Raw genomic sequence first — 13907 nt, 5'->3', positions numbered from 1 at the left:
ATGGCCTTTCATTTTTAAAAGACGTCAGTTTCCAATCAGGTCATGTTATGCAATGACAATAAATAAAAGTCAAGGACAATCTTTGAAAATAGTCGGTTTGTATCTTCCACAATCTATCTTCACTCATGGACAACTCTATGTTGCATTGTCTAGAGTTATATCTGGGGAGGGGCTGAAAATCATGATAGAAAATAATGGAGAAGCACCAAATAAATTTGCTAAAAACATAGTGTACAAAGATGTTCTCCAAAATTTCTTAACAGGTTAAAAGTACTATACATATATTATAAAATAATGTCAAATTATTCATGCATATCTGCACTTACAAACATTTCGTCCTTTTTTTTATAATCACAATCATCTTATGTTTGCTGATCTTTAGCACAATGGCCTTGGTTCCAATCCGTAGTATAATCCTTTTTTAAGACAATAGGAAAATTAGGGTCTGCATTTGCAGACTTTGGAGGCCAAAGGCATATGCATCTGATGACCAATTTGCTGGCTTGCACTGTGTGTTAGTAGATTCAATGGTAAGAAAACTGTTTCCTTACACTGATTTACTCATATTATTCTTAATAGTTTTATTTGAAAGACACCAAGTTACATACATGCAATACTTAATCTCTAATATATCTCGCATTGACTATGCTTTCATCAATATTTACTTTTAATTCCTATAAATTATAACTATTTGTTTTGCACGCATGGCATCAATTGTCTTTTTCTCTGCAACTCTGTAAAACTATGCTATTCATTTTCTTTCTATTTTGTTGTTTTACTTGCATTATTATTCATTCCTTACTGAGTTTCGCTTTCATTATTTATTGGACTGAATTTTTCTTTCTCTGGATTAGCATAGCAAACCTAGGTTAGGATTTTAGTCAGAATTAATTGTGTTTTATTAACTTCATCTTTATCTATCAATTCAGCTGACTTTATGAAACATAGATGAATCATCTATCTACCTGTGATAAAATATCATTCAAGTACAACAACTATAGTAAAATGGCCAGACAGAAATTTAACCAACAAAAGATACTATTACAAATTTACAGTCCATGAGTCATACAATAAATGACAATACGGTTCAATTTCTACATAAAATGAAACAAAAAAAAAAAATCCTGGAGGTCGTCAATGGCTACCAGATTTACATGATTAATGAGTATCATTAATGCAGTTCATAGTAAATTGGGTGGGTAAGTAAGAATTCATCTTCTTAGATAAATTTGTGTCTCATGTCCGCAAAAGCATAATCAAATTTTGTTAAGAACTATAAACAACTTTATTTCACTCCCATCCCTCCATTGGCCTCATACAAATTTGGTTTACCTAACTCTCACATCCTTCTACTCTTCTTCCTTACAACCTTTGTTTTCATCGCATATATATATAACTAACTCCCTTATGTGTGAAGAAATTAGTATACCATATTTTTACCAAAAAAGAAAAGAAGAAAGTCTACCAGACATAATTCCTAAAATTACTTAATCTCACACAAGAATTACTAAATCAAACACAACATCTTCTGAATTGGGCAATGACTAAATTTTTCTCCAACTTTATCTATCAGATGATGCATTGCACATATGAAATGCCTAAACTTAATGTATAATGATCCAGCTTCAATTTAATGTTTTATTATCTCATTAAATAGCTGAACTTAGCTTAAATTACTACCTCTCTACCATTTGATCGAGTGTTTTAATTCGTGAACTTTCATTTAGTTTGAAAGCTTCCTTACATATGCACATTCTAATTTGCTTTCCTTTTTACACACTTTTCCTCAAATTAAACAAGTTGGTTATTCCAATACACACTTTAAAAGCATCGTGCAAGTGTTACACACTTGCTACAAATTTTACAGAGTTTTTACACATTTTCTATCCTTGCTGCACATTTGCACATTTTAAACCCTTCATACACATTTGTACAATTAAATCAATTGGTTATTCCAATACATTCCTCCATTTTTATATTAGTGTCTATCTAAATTTTTCCTTCTTTATTCCAATACATTGCTAAAACAATTTGTTATTCCAATGAACAGTTAGGCCTCTTTTTTAAACTCTTACTGCACTATTTAGACCATTTTAGTCTTCTAATTAATAAACTTTGATTTTCTTTGAAAGCTGCCTTATACATGCACTTTTTTATTTGCTTTCATTCTAACACTGTTTTTCTAAAATTCCTACTGTGAATCACATTTTCTCCACATTAAATAGTAAATAAAGTTGACATGAACACAATTTGTATTTAATTAATTTTCGTTTTCTTTTGATTGCATTATTTGTATTGTAAAATGAATCACACAAGTACAGTTCGTATAGGCTGACCCATGACATATGTGGATCAAACAAGTTGTATTACTTATTAATCATATCCTTGGTATTAATTTGCCTGATATATATATTAATATATATTTTGTACTATATTTATAGACAAAACAGTATTCCACCATATGTTTTGATAATATCCTGAATGTATTAATATATATATATATATATGAGGAGTGCTCTAAAACTCACTAGATAGTAAGTTAATACGAAACTAACCATGCTTTTGGGCCCACCACATAACTAATCTTATAATCCGAACCGTCCATTTTTTAGTTCATACTTCAAAGATCATCATTGCAAAAAATCAACTAAATCAAAAATTATGTAGTCATCTAATTCAGATCAAATAAATAGACGATCAATGTTTTCGATAAAAGCATAGAAATAATTGTTGTTATAATCAAATGATTAAATGACTTCCGATTGTGGAGATTTTTTACAGGGATGATCTTTGAAGTAGGGCCTAAAAAATAGACGGTTCGGATTTTAAGATTACATTGTGCAGTAGACCCAACATGATAGTTAGTTTTGTATTAATTTACTAACAAGTTAGTTTTAGAGCATTCTTGATATATATATATATATATATATATACTCCTGTTTTGACTAGATTACTAGATAGTATATTAATCTACTTTTTTGATATGTTAATTACTATTAATATAGTATTATCTATTTTATATTATGATATAATGTAAAATAGTATTATAAGTATAACTTATAATACTAAGTTATAATTTATAATTATAATATAGTATAACTTATAATACCAATGATATAATATCAGTTATCTAAGACTATATAATTTATAAGAGAAAATTACAGATTTGGTCCACTTATTTTATACCTAGTTCAATTTTGGTCCATAATCTTTTTTAAGTTCTGTTTTGGTCCACTAATTGTTTCATTTGTTCAGTAAAGGTCCAGATTTGTGACTTTAAATCTTTTGGGTTGTGTTTTCTTCAATTATAATTGAACTATAAGTTATATTTCATCATTTCTTAGTCATAAAAACAAATTTGGAGTATTATAATCTAAAAGAATTGAGATTTGGTGAAGTTTGAAAAATTGGCAGTTTCGGGTACCCTACTTTGGGGTCAATTATCTTGAGTTTTAGAACTCCAATTTGAATGATTTTTATATGGTTGTAAAGAAGAAATACATAGCTTTAAAACAAGTATATGTTCGCTGAATTTGGATGAGATTTGATAGGATAAAAAGCATGCCAAATTTGAGAAAACAAATATGGACCTTTACTGAACAAGTGGAACATTTAGTGGACCAAAACAGAACTTAAAAAAGATTGTGGACCAAAATTGAACTAGGTATAAAATAACTGGACTAAATCTGTAATTTCCTCTAATTTATAAATAAGTTATAGTATAACAATTGACTAGATTACTTATAATACCAATTGATAATATAACAATTATATATACTATTAAAACAAATGAATTATAAATTAATATATAAATATATATATTAATTAACTGAAGGATTTGATCGATGATGGATCCTCCACTCAGCATATATATACAATTTATAAATTAATGACAGAACAATTTTCTAGGTTGGTTAGCATACAACACCCTGGTTGGCAACATCAAATATGCAATTTATAAATTAATTTGTATCATATATTTATAGATATAGACGCTTCAAAAGCTTGATACAAATGTAATAGGCTTACTACAGATTTGATAGCTTCAAATGTAATAGGCTTACTACAGATTTGATAGCTTTTTAGCAGATTTCCTGGCCTTCCTATGCATCTCTACGTTCTAAACCCTTCGTACACATTTGTACAATTACATTAGTGCACATTTTTATACCTCTTATTTTAATCAACACTTAGGCTTCTTTTTTAAACCCTTACTGCACATTTTTATACCTCTTTTATTCCATGATCATATTAAAGCTACTATCAATTGATTAGAAGCATTCCTTCTAATTAAATATCTTAAATTACTACCCATTTACACCATCTTAACAATTTCACTCACCAATTTCAATTTCCGTAGGTTCTCAGGCTATCTTTCTATGCATTGTTCTAAATTCTCAACTTAGCTTCATTCTTATATTAAAATTACATTAAATTCCTGAAATTCCTAACCATTTAGACCACTCTAATCATTTAACTGAGATTTGCATGTCCTCAACAATTTTTAACCACAAGCTTACTTTTGTTCATTCATTATTATTAATATTTAGACTTTGCTTTCCATGTATTCATTATTGGCTTATTTTTTTAATGACTTTTTTTTTTTTGGTCATCAAGGGAGAGGCGATCTAAGCAACAATTAAAGAAATAGATTATTATTGTAAAAGTATGTGAAAATAGGGTTTGTGGAAAAGAGAGGCAAAGAGAATATGATCTGTCTCGATATCATTCATCTTATAAACATCCTTATATAGAGGTAGGGTTAACTAGGGTTTTGAACATTTACTAGCATGCCCCTACAACTAATTACATGAATAGCCATACATAATAATATATTTACAACACTCCCCCTTGGATATTCCATGTCATTAGTGTTGTCTCTGCTATGCGCTTCTAAATTACCTCGTTAAAACCTTGCCAGGTAATGAAAACCCTGTGGGAACAAAAACAACCCTGGTCGAAGGAAAAAGAATACAACGCGCATGAGTGTGGAGTAATCGCATCAGAACCTCAAAAGTAGGTGAAGTCATATCTTTTGGATCATAAGCAGATAGTATGTCAATGGGAGCGGCATGCATTAGAATTGCTACACCAAAACCTTGCCCGGTAAACCCAATGGGAAAAACCTGTGGTCAAAGGGAAAAGATGAGCAAATGCATATATATCAGATCAATACATCTTCAGGATGTAGTATTAGTAGGGTGACCATGCAAAGATGTGCCTCATTAAGACCTTGTCAGGTAACAAAACCCAGTGGGACAAAATAACCCTGGACGAAGGACAAAAGAATACACGATGGTCAAGTGAGTATGCTTCGGGATACTCCCCCTGATGTCGACTCCCCCTGAAGACTACATACTGGGTAAATCAGCCAATCTACGCAAACCAATACCTCGAACATGCATCAAGAACGTGGACTTTGTAAGTGACTTGGTGAAGAGGTCTGCATGGTTGTCTTGAGATCGGATCTGCTTGACTTCAATTATCTGATGCTCTTGTTGCTATTGATTGAAGAAGAACTTCGGTGCAATATGCTTGGTGTTGTCTCCTTTGTTGAAACTCGTCTTCATCTGCTCAATGCAAGCGGCATTATCTTCATAGATAATCGTTGATTCATCAGTGGTGGAATACAGCCCACACGTACTTTGAATATGCTTGGAAACTGCTCTTAGCCATATACATTCACGAACTGCTTCGTGAAGGGCTAGAATCTCAGAATAATTCGAAGAGGTAGCAACAAAGGTCTATTTCGTAGACCTCCAAGATATTGTTGTATTCCCAATAGTAAAGATATAACCAGTTTGAGAACGCGCCTTGTGCGAGTCTGATAGATTCCATGCGTCAGCATATCCAACAAGGCGAGCATCATTCCGAGGATCGAGGGGGTTCGATTCATTCCTTGATGCGTAGGGATAGAATAAGCACATATTCTTCGTACCTCTAAGGTAGCGGAAAATGTTTTTTATACCATTCTAGTGGCGGCGTGTTGGCGCAGAGCTGTATCTAGCTAACAAGTTCACAGCGGATGAGATGTTCGGTCTAGTACATTGAGCCAAGTACAATAATGCACTTATTGCACTTAAATATGGGACTTCTGGTGCCAATATGTCTTTGTTATCATTTGCGGGTATCCTCATTAAAGCGCCTTAATATCTTCTGGATGTAATTTGATTGATGGACCAGAATTTCATCTGCACGGTGCTCGAGCTTCAAGCCGAGACTTAAATTCGTTCTCCCAAGATCTTTCATCTCGAATTTCAACTTCAAGTGTTTAGCGGTTTCCTTCATCTCTTCAGGAGTACCAATTAGATTCATGTCATCGACATAAACAGCTACAATAGAAAAACCGGAACTTGTTTTCTTAATAAACACGCAAGGGCATAGATCATTATTTACATATGTTATCCCGATCAAATATTCACTTAGACAGTTATACCACATCCGTCCGGATTGTTTCAATCCATAAAGTGACCGCCTCAAACGAATGGAGAGCGTATTCCATGGTCTGGAACTATTTGCATCGGGTATCTTAAGTCCTTCGGGAACTTTTATATATATCTCTATATCAATATCCCCATAGAGATAAGCAATAACCACATTCATAAGCTGCATACTCAGTTTTTCAGAAACTACCAAATTGATAAGGTAGCGAAATGTTATGACGTCTATTACGGGAGAATACGTTTCCTTGTAATCAATCCCAGGGTGTTGAGAAAATCCTTGCGCCACTAGACGAGCCTTGTATTTCACACTCTCGTTTTTCTCATTACGCTTCCTTACAAATACTTATTTAAATCCTACAGGTTTAACATGGAAAGATGTAGGAACGACAGACCCAAACACCTTTCTCTTTGTCAAGGAACCTAATTCGACCTGAATTGCTTCTTTCCATTTTGGCCAGTCTTCTCGACGTTGACATTCATCAACGGAGGGAGGTTCAATGTCATTGCTAGTTACGATTTTGGTAGCTACCGCAAATACAAATATATCATCGATGATAATCTCGTTTCGATTCCATAACTTACTTAAGCATGCATAATTTATAGAGATCTCTCTGTTCTCGGGAGTGGGTTCAGATGTTGGAGCGTCCCCCAACACCGTCTCTTCCAGGACGGACCCATAATTCGAAACTATTTCTTGAGATGGATCGGTTGAGATCGTGATGTCAAGAGGACTCGTTTGTGCCAAATTTATCCTCTTCCGGGAATAAGAGTCCTTCGAACCTAGTGGTCTACCTCGCTTCTAGCCGTTATGATAGTACCTCGTCCATCTGGGATGACATGTCCTTCTGGGATGACACGTCCTTCGAGGACAGATATCCTTGCAGGCACGTTTGTAGCAGGTAAATGTGATCTCATCACTTTAGCTAGATCAGAGAATGCGTCTGGCATATTATGGGCTATTCTCTGTAGATTTAGAATTTTTCGCACTTTGTTATCACATTGTGCGGTTTGGGGATCGAGATGAGACATAGTGGGAACATTCCACATTAATTCACGTCGTTCTTCAGGAATGGTGACGTTCTTATCTCCCCCTAACGGCGGGAAGACTGTCTCATCAAAGTGACAATCTGCAAATCTGGCGGTAAAGAGATCGCCTGTCAAGGGCTCTAAAAAGTGTATAATGGATGGGGATTCATAACCAACATATATGCTCATCCTTCATTGAGGACCCATTTTGGTACGTTGTGGCGGTGCAACTGGCACGTAAACTGCACACCCAAATATGCGTAAGTACGAAACGTCAGGTTCGTACCCAGTCACCACCTGTAACGCGGAGTAAGGTTGGGTAGCAGTGGGCCTCAACCGGACCAACATGGCTACATGCAAGATTGCATAGCCTCACGCAGAAATTGGAAGCTTGGTGCGCATAACCAAGTTTCGTGCGATCATTTGTAATCTTTTAATGAACGCTTCTGCGAGACCATTATAGGTGTGAACATGGGGAACTAGATGTTCAACATCAATCCCAAGGGACATGCAATAATCATCGAAAGTTTTCGATGTAAACTCTCCGACATTATCAAGTCTTTTGGACTTTATGAGATAATCCGGGTGGTGAGCCCTCAATTTAATAATCTGGGCGAGGAGTTTAGCAAAAACAGTATTTCTTGTGAACAATAGTGTAACATGTGACCACCTTATCAATGCATCAACCAAAATCATGAAATATTTAAATGGTTCGCATGGTAGTTGGATAGGTCCACAAATATCCCCTTGTATCCTTTGCAGGAAAGGGATGAAATCTTTACTAGTCTTTGCATATGATGGTCTAGTATTCAACTTTTCAAGCGAGCAGGCTTGGCATAGTGTGTCACTAAACACAAGATGCTTATTAGTAAGGGGATGCATGTGTGATGAATTGAGGATACGGCGCATCATACTTTGACCTGGGTGTGCCAACCGGTCATGCCATAGCAAGAAACTGCTCAAACTGGTTCACTTCTAGTTAACTATGTGATTTGCCTCAATCGATCTGATGGTGGTCATGTAGAGACCGCTCGAAAGGCATTTCAATTTCTCCAATGTACGCTTCTGGCCATACAAATTGGAGGTTATGCAAAGATATTCCACTTCATTTTCCTCAGTTGTTTCAACGTGATAACCGTTGGCTCGAATATCCTTAAAACTCAACAACGTTCGTCTGGAACATGGAGAATATAAGGCCTCATTAATGGTAAATTCAGTACCATTGGATAACATAAAATGGGCTTTGCCATGGCCCTCTATTAGGTTGGATTGGCCTGATATGGTTGTCACAGAGGTATGAGTAGGCAATAAGTTTGAAAAATATTTACGATCTTGGAGTATGGTGTGCGTAGTAGCACTGTCAGCCAGACAACAAACTTCCCACTAAACATGCCTATTCATAAATTTAATTCAATGGATCACATATATGAAAATAACTTAATTGAATTAAATAATATTCGAGCATAACCAAATTTTCCAAAACAAATAATCCAAGTCATAAATCACCAAAATAATTCGAATAAGAAAAACAGTATTCAAAAAAATAAATACGGCATAAGCGCCGATCATATCCATATTATCGAGTTTCTAGTCCTCGAAATGTCCAATAGCAACCTGGAAATCAGTGATCTCTAAGGTGGTATCTATAGGAAATGAACCCTCAACAAGGTTGATCTCTCGAGTTCCGCGACTGGTGTGATACTCATTTACAGCTTGCGCTGATGCACGGCAAATGCGAGACTAGTGATCAGTTCCTCCACAATGGTAATAGAGATCATTCTGATTCTGATTCTGGTGGGACGGGCTGGACCAGTTTTCTTTTCATTTCGAGTTCTTGGGGCCGAAGGACCACGGTTCCTACCACGTGGGCCTTGGTCGCGTTGGCCTCGATCATACGGGCCATTCCTTTGAGAACGTTTCCTTCCATATCTCGGGCGGTCGGACTTTGCGGCCTTTCCATGACCTTGATATCCTCTTTCATAGTTTGAATCGCGATGACCAACAGCGTTTGCTTTAGGCAATGGTGCTGCTTTAGTACCGACAGGTCGGGCTTGATCATTTCTCATTAAGAAGTTATTATTTTTTTCAGCGAGCAACAGAGTAGTGATCAATGCCGAGAACTTGGTAAAATTCTTTTCCCTGTATTGTTGCTGCAAGATCAAACATGAGGCAGGGAAGGTGGAGAAAGTCTTCTCCAATAGGTCAACTTCGGTGAGCTCCTCCCCACAAAATTTAAGGAGTGACCGGATTCGGAAAATTTCCGAATTATACTCATTTACGAATTTAAAATCCTGGAAACGGATGTTCTGTCAGTTATGTCTTGCTTCAGGCAAGAAAATAGTCTTCTGATGATTAAACCGCTCTTCCAGAGCCACCCAAAGAGCTCATGGATCCTCTTCAGCGAGGTACTCAACTTGGAGTACTTCCTCCATATGCTTTCTAATGAAGATCATGACGCTTGCCTTAAGAGACTCTGTGACAACATTGTCTGCATTGATTGTCGACCTCATCTTCTTGGCAGTCAAATGAAGCTTAACATCTTGGGTCCACTTTAGATAGTTTCTTCCGGAAACTTCCAAAGCGACAAAATTAAGCTTGTTGAGATTTGACATTCTTTGGTTGAAAGGAACAAATAATCATAATTAGTGTTTTGGGCAATAACATCCATAAGCAACAAATAAGAACTTCAAGTTCTATAATATGGTATAGACATGTAAAATCTACTGGTTTTATCATGTATGATGAATTTATGAAGGAAACTTCAGGTTCCTTATATGGCATCATTTAAGCTACAAGTTCAATATTTATGTATGAACTACTGGTTCATTAATCACCTGCAATTTCTACACATATATTCTAGTGCAAAAATTTAAACAAGTAAAATATTCATATACCCAAGTAGAACAGAAAAATATCACAAAATTGTTTGAATAAAAGTTTTTGGCATTTAAAGTATATATAGTAAATGATTTATATACTAACAAGAAATCATCAACAGCACAGTGGTCAAGGCACCAAGGTGGTGCACAAGAGGTCCCAGGTTCAAACCCTAGACATGGCAAGAATTAAAATTTTCTTTTTACAAAGTTTCAGGAGGCTCGCCATGTGTCTGCGTGGGAGTGGCGCTGACGTGGATGCCTGCGTGGCGCTGACGTGGCGGACCTTGGGCTGCTTAGGTCTGGGCTTGGTGGGCTGGTGGGCTGGTGGGCAGCAAGGCCGCTGCTGGGCTGGTGGGCAGCAAGGCCGCTGCTGGGCTGCGCTGCAGCAAGGCTGGGAGGCAACGAGGCGGTGTTGCGCTACTGGTGCGCGAGGGCTGGCAGCAAGGGCAGATCGGGGCTGCTGCTGGTAGCAAGGCTGCGCGAGGCAGCGAAGCTGCTGGCAGCGCACGTGGGGAAGGGGCGGGCGGCTGCTGGCCGCACGGGGTGGTTTCAATCACCCCAATAAATCTCCTTTTTTTATTATTTAATCATTCAATCCAAGAAAGCATGTACAAAATATATAATCCTAAATAAATCAATCTCATAAATTTAAGATTCATGCTTCATGGAGATTTTTCAAGAAATCAAGGTTTAAAAACATGAACATAAAATTGTTTTATAAAACCTACTTGGTTGAAGAATAGATTGAATGATGATCCTCTATTGTTTGGCGATCCACAATCCTTAGAACTTTTCGTGTTGATAACGTGTTGTAAAAGTATGTGGAAATTAGGTTTGTGAAAAAGAGAGGCAGAGAGAATATGATATGTCTCGATATCATTCATCTTATAAACATCCTTATATAGAGGTAGAGTTTATTAGGATTTTGAACATTTACTAGTATGCCCCTACAACTAATTACAGGAATAGCCACACATAATAATATATGTACAATAATTATGATATTGTCAGTCCAAAAATTAAAGCTGGATCTGTTTATGAAATTTCACATTTCCATACTATCAACAATCGATCATCCTACAAAATTGTACCTCATGCTGGAATCCTCATCTTCAATAAGAGAACAATTTTCAAAAAATTGACAACTGTTCAGCCAAGTATCCCAATGCATCATTTCAACCTCCTTGATTACAGTCAGCTTCCATCGCGAATCAATGTCCATACACTTCTTATAGGCAGTGATCAGATTTAAAACAAATTCATTCAGTTTTAATCATCTTTTCAACCTGTTTTTAAACATTGAAACCTATATTTAAAGAGTCCATGTAAACATTCTAACTGTTTATCATCTCATTCTAATAATTATCAGATGTAATGGGACGTATAATTGCTATCCAACCTTTGGAACACATGATGGTAATGGACAACGCAAGGATTGAAAAAAGTGCGAAATTCACATAGAGAATATGAGGTACAGTGTTAAAAACTCTCTATCACTTTTCAATTTTTTCAAATCAAATGTGTTGTATTATCTCTATTACTGTAGGAGAAATGAAGTCAGGGTTACTCTATGGAGCGATGCTGCCAAAAACTTTGATCACGAAGCTGTAAAACAATTACCACCGCCAATATTCGTTGTTTTCACCAGTTTAAAAGTCAAAGAATACCAGAGTAATTAAGCAGTTTCTTTATCCTTTTTCCTATTCAATGTATTTATAATCTTATAATAAATATGATCAGTTCACCCTCTTACAAACATGTAGAGAAACCTATTTTGAGCAGCAGCAATGCCACCAGAATCTTCCTCAATCCATAAAGAACAATACTTGGGTCACCCCTTGGGGATACCTCAAGGTCACCCCACCCTCCTAAATTCTGATTTCGGCAATGTCGATGCATAATCGGAACCGTTCACTTTTTAGATAACACATTAAAGATCATCTCTGTAAAAAATTAAATCAATCGGAAATCGTTTGATTATATAACTGTTGTCAATTAAATAGAAAAAATAAATGGTTTTCAATTAAAAAGTGATTTTTTTACCTAACCGTTGATTTTTTTTATTTAATCGACAACAGTTATATAACCAAACGATTTCCGATTGAGTTAATTTTTTGTAGAGAAGATCTATAATAAATGATCTAAAAAGTGAACGGTTCCGATTATGCGCTGACATTGCCGAAATCAAAATTTAAGGAGGTGGGGTGACCTTGAGGTACCCCCAAGGGGTGACCAAAGTATTGTTCATCCATAAATACCAGAAATTGGTTCCTACAAGTTGGCGTATGATTCTTACACTTTTCAATATAAAAACATTAGTTTTTATCCTCTCGATTAACAATCTTCATTGTTTTTCAAATATGAAACATGCAGTTTTCGCGGTTTTGCAATGCCTATCAAAATCTTGCCACCTTCCACAGCCCTGCGATTACCACCTCAATAGCTAGAAAGCGCTGACAAGTTATCTGTGAAAGCTTTGAATCGTCTTGACCCACAACTTTGCAAAGTAAGCATTTATCCACAAAATACATTTAACAATTTCCATCAACTTTATTTTCCTTTTTCTTCTTATTACAATGAATTGTATTCTTATCTTAAATATACAAAATATATATAAGATGCATAAAAATTAAATTTTCTTTCTGATTTAAATTCTATTAAACTCTTATTCTCTCTCTAAATCTATTATAGGATAGGATTCTTTCTTGTAGAGCTACAATCACGCGTTTTGACACACGTGGTGGGTGGTGGTATAAGGCTTGCCCTACTTGCTTCAAACAATTGAGAGCCACTCCTCAAAATGACAGACTAATCTGCTCAAAGCACAATGCAATCAACCCAATCCCTTGGTAAAATTAACAACTATTAACATGAAAATTTCTTTGCATGATTTGTAATTGCAGACCAAACTGATGTGACCAATGTGATTGTAATTGGAAAACAAGCAGAACAATTATTCCGAGTTTCATGCTACAACCTGGTTGTTGAAAACTTGAAAGTGGTTTCATTGATCAAACCCAATTCCCAGAGGCCATACTTCGTGTGAGAAGAAAGCCAAAAAAATTTCAGCTTCGATTTGGAGCCATGAAAAGTTATTCGAATAGGAATGACCTCCTCATACATGCTGTGTTTGATGAAGAACCTCTTCTGATTGAATGATCATCAACTCCATCTAATGACCAAGTACCCATAGGAAAAGAAAAATCATTGCCTCAAAAATTGCTTCTTCATAGCCCATCACCTTCTTCTAAGATAGCTCTAGTTACACCCATTCCCATCTCATCCACCAATTTGAAAAAAAAAAAAAAAAAAAAAAAAAAAAAAAAAAAAAAAAAAAAAAACCGTATCAAAAGGGAACCTTGCAGTGAAAAGAGCTCTTTTCAGCTCTATACAACAATGAAGAAAAAAATTCAAAAGGTTAGTGTTCTTCCAACAATTTACATTTTTTCATATTCTTATTCTCTTTGCTTATAACTTACACTCAAACTCTAATACTTATTAACACATTTTCATTTTTCTTATGCTTTGCATCTCATTAAGTCTCAATCAAACTCAAGAA

Source organism: Dryas octopetala, chromosome 7 (assembly GCF_963921425.1).
Source record: "Dryas octopetala chromosome 7, drDryOcto1.1, whole genome shotgun sequence".
NCBI classification, from domain to species: Eukaryota; Viridiplantae; Streptophyta; class Magnoliopsida; order Rosales; family Rosaceae; genus Dryas; species Dryas octopetala.
The sequence above is the reverse complement of the archived record's forward strand: the minus strand, read 5'-3'. Positions refer to the sequence as shown.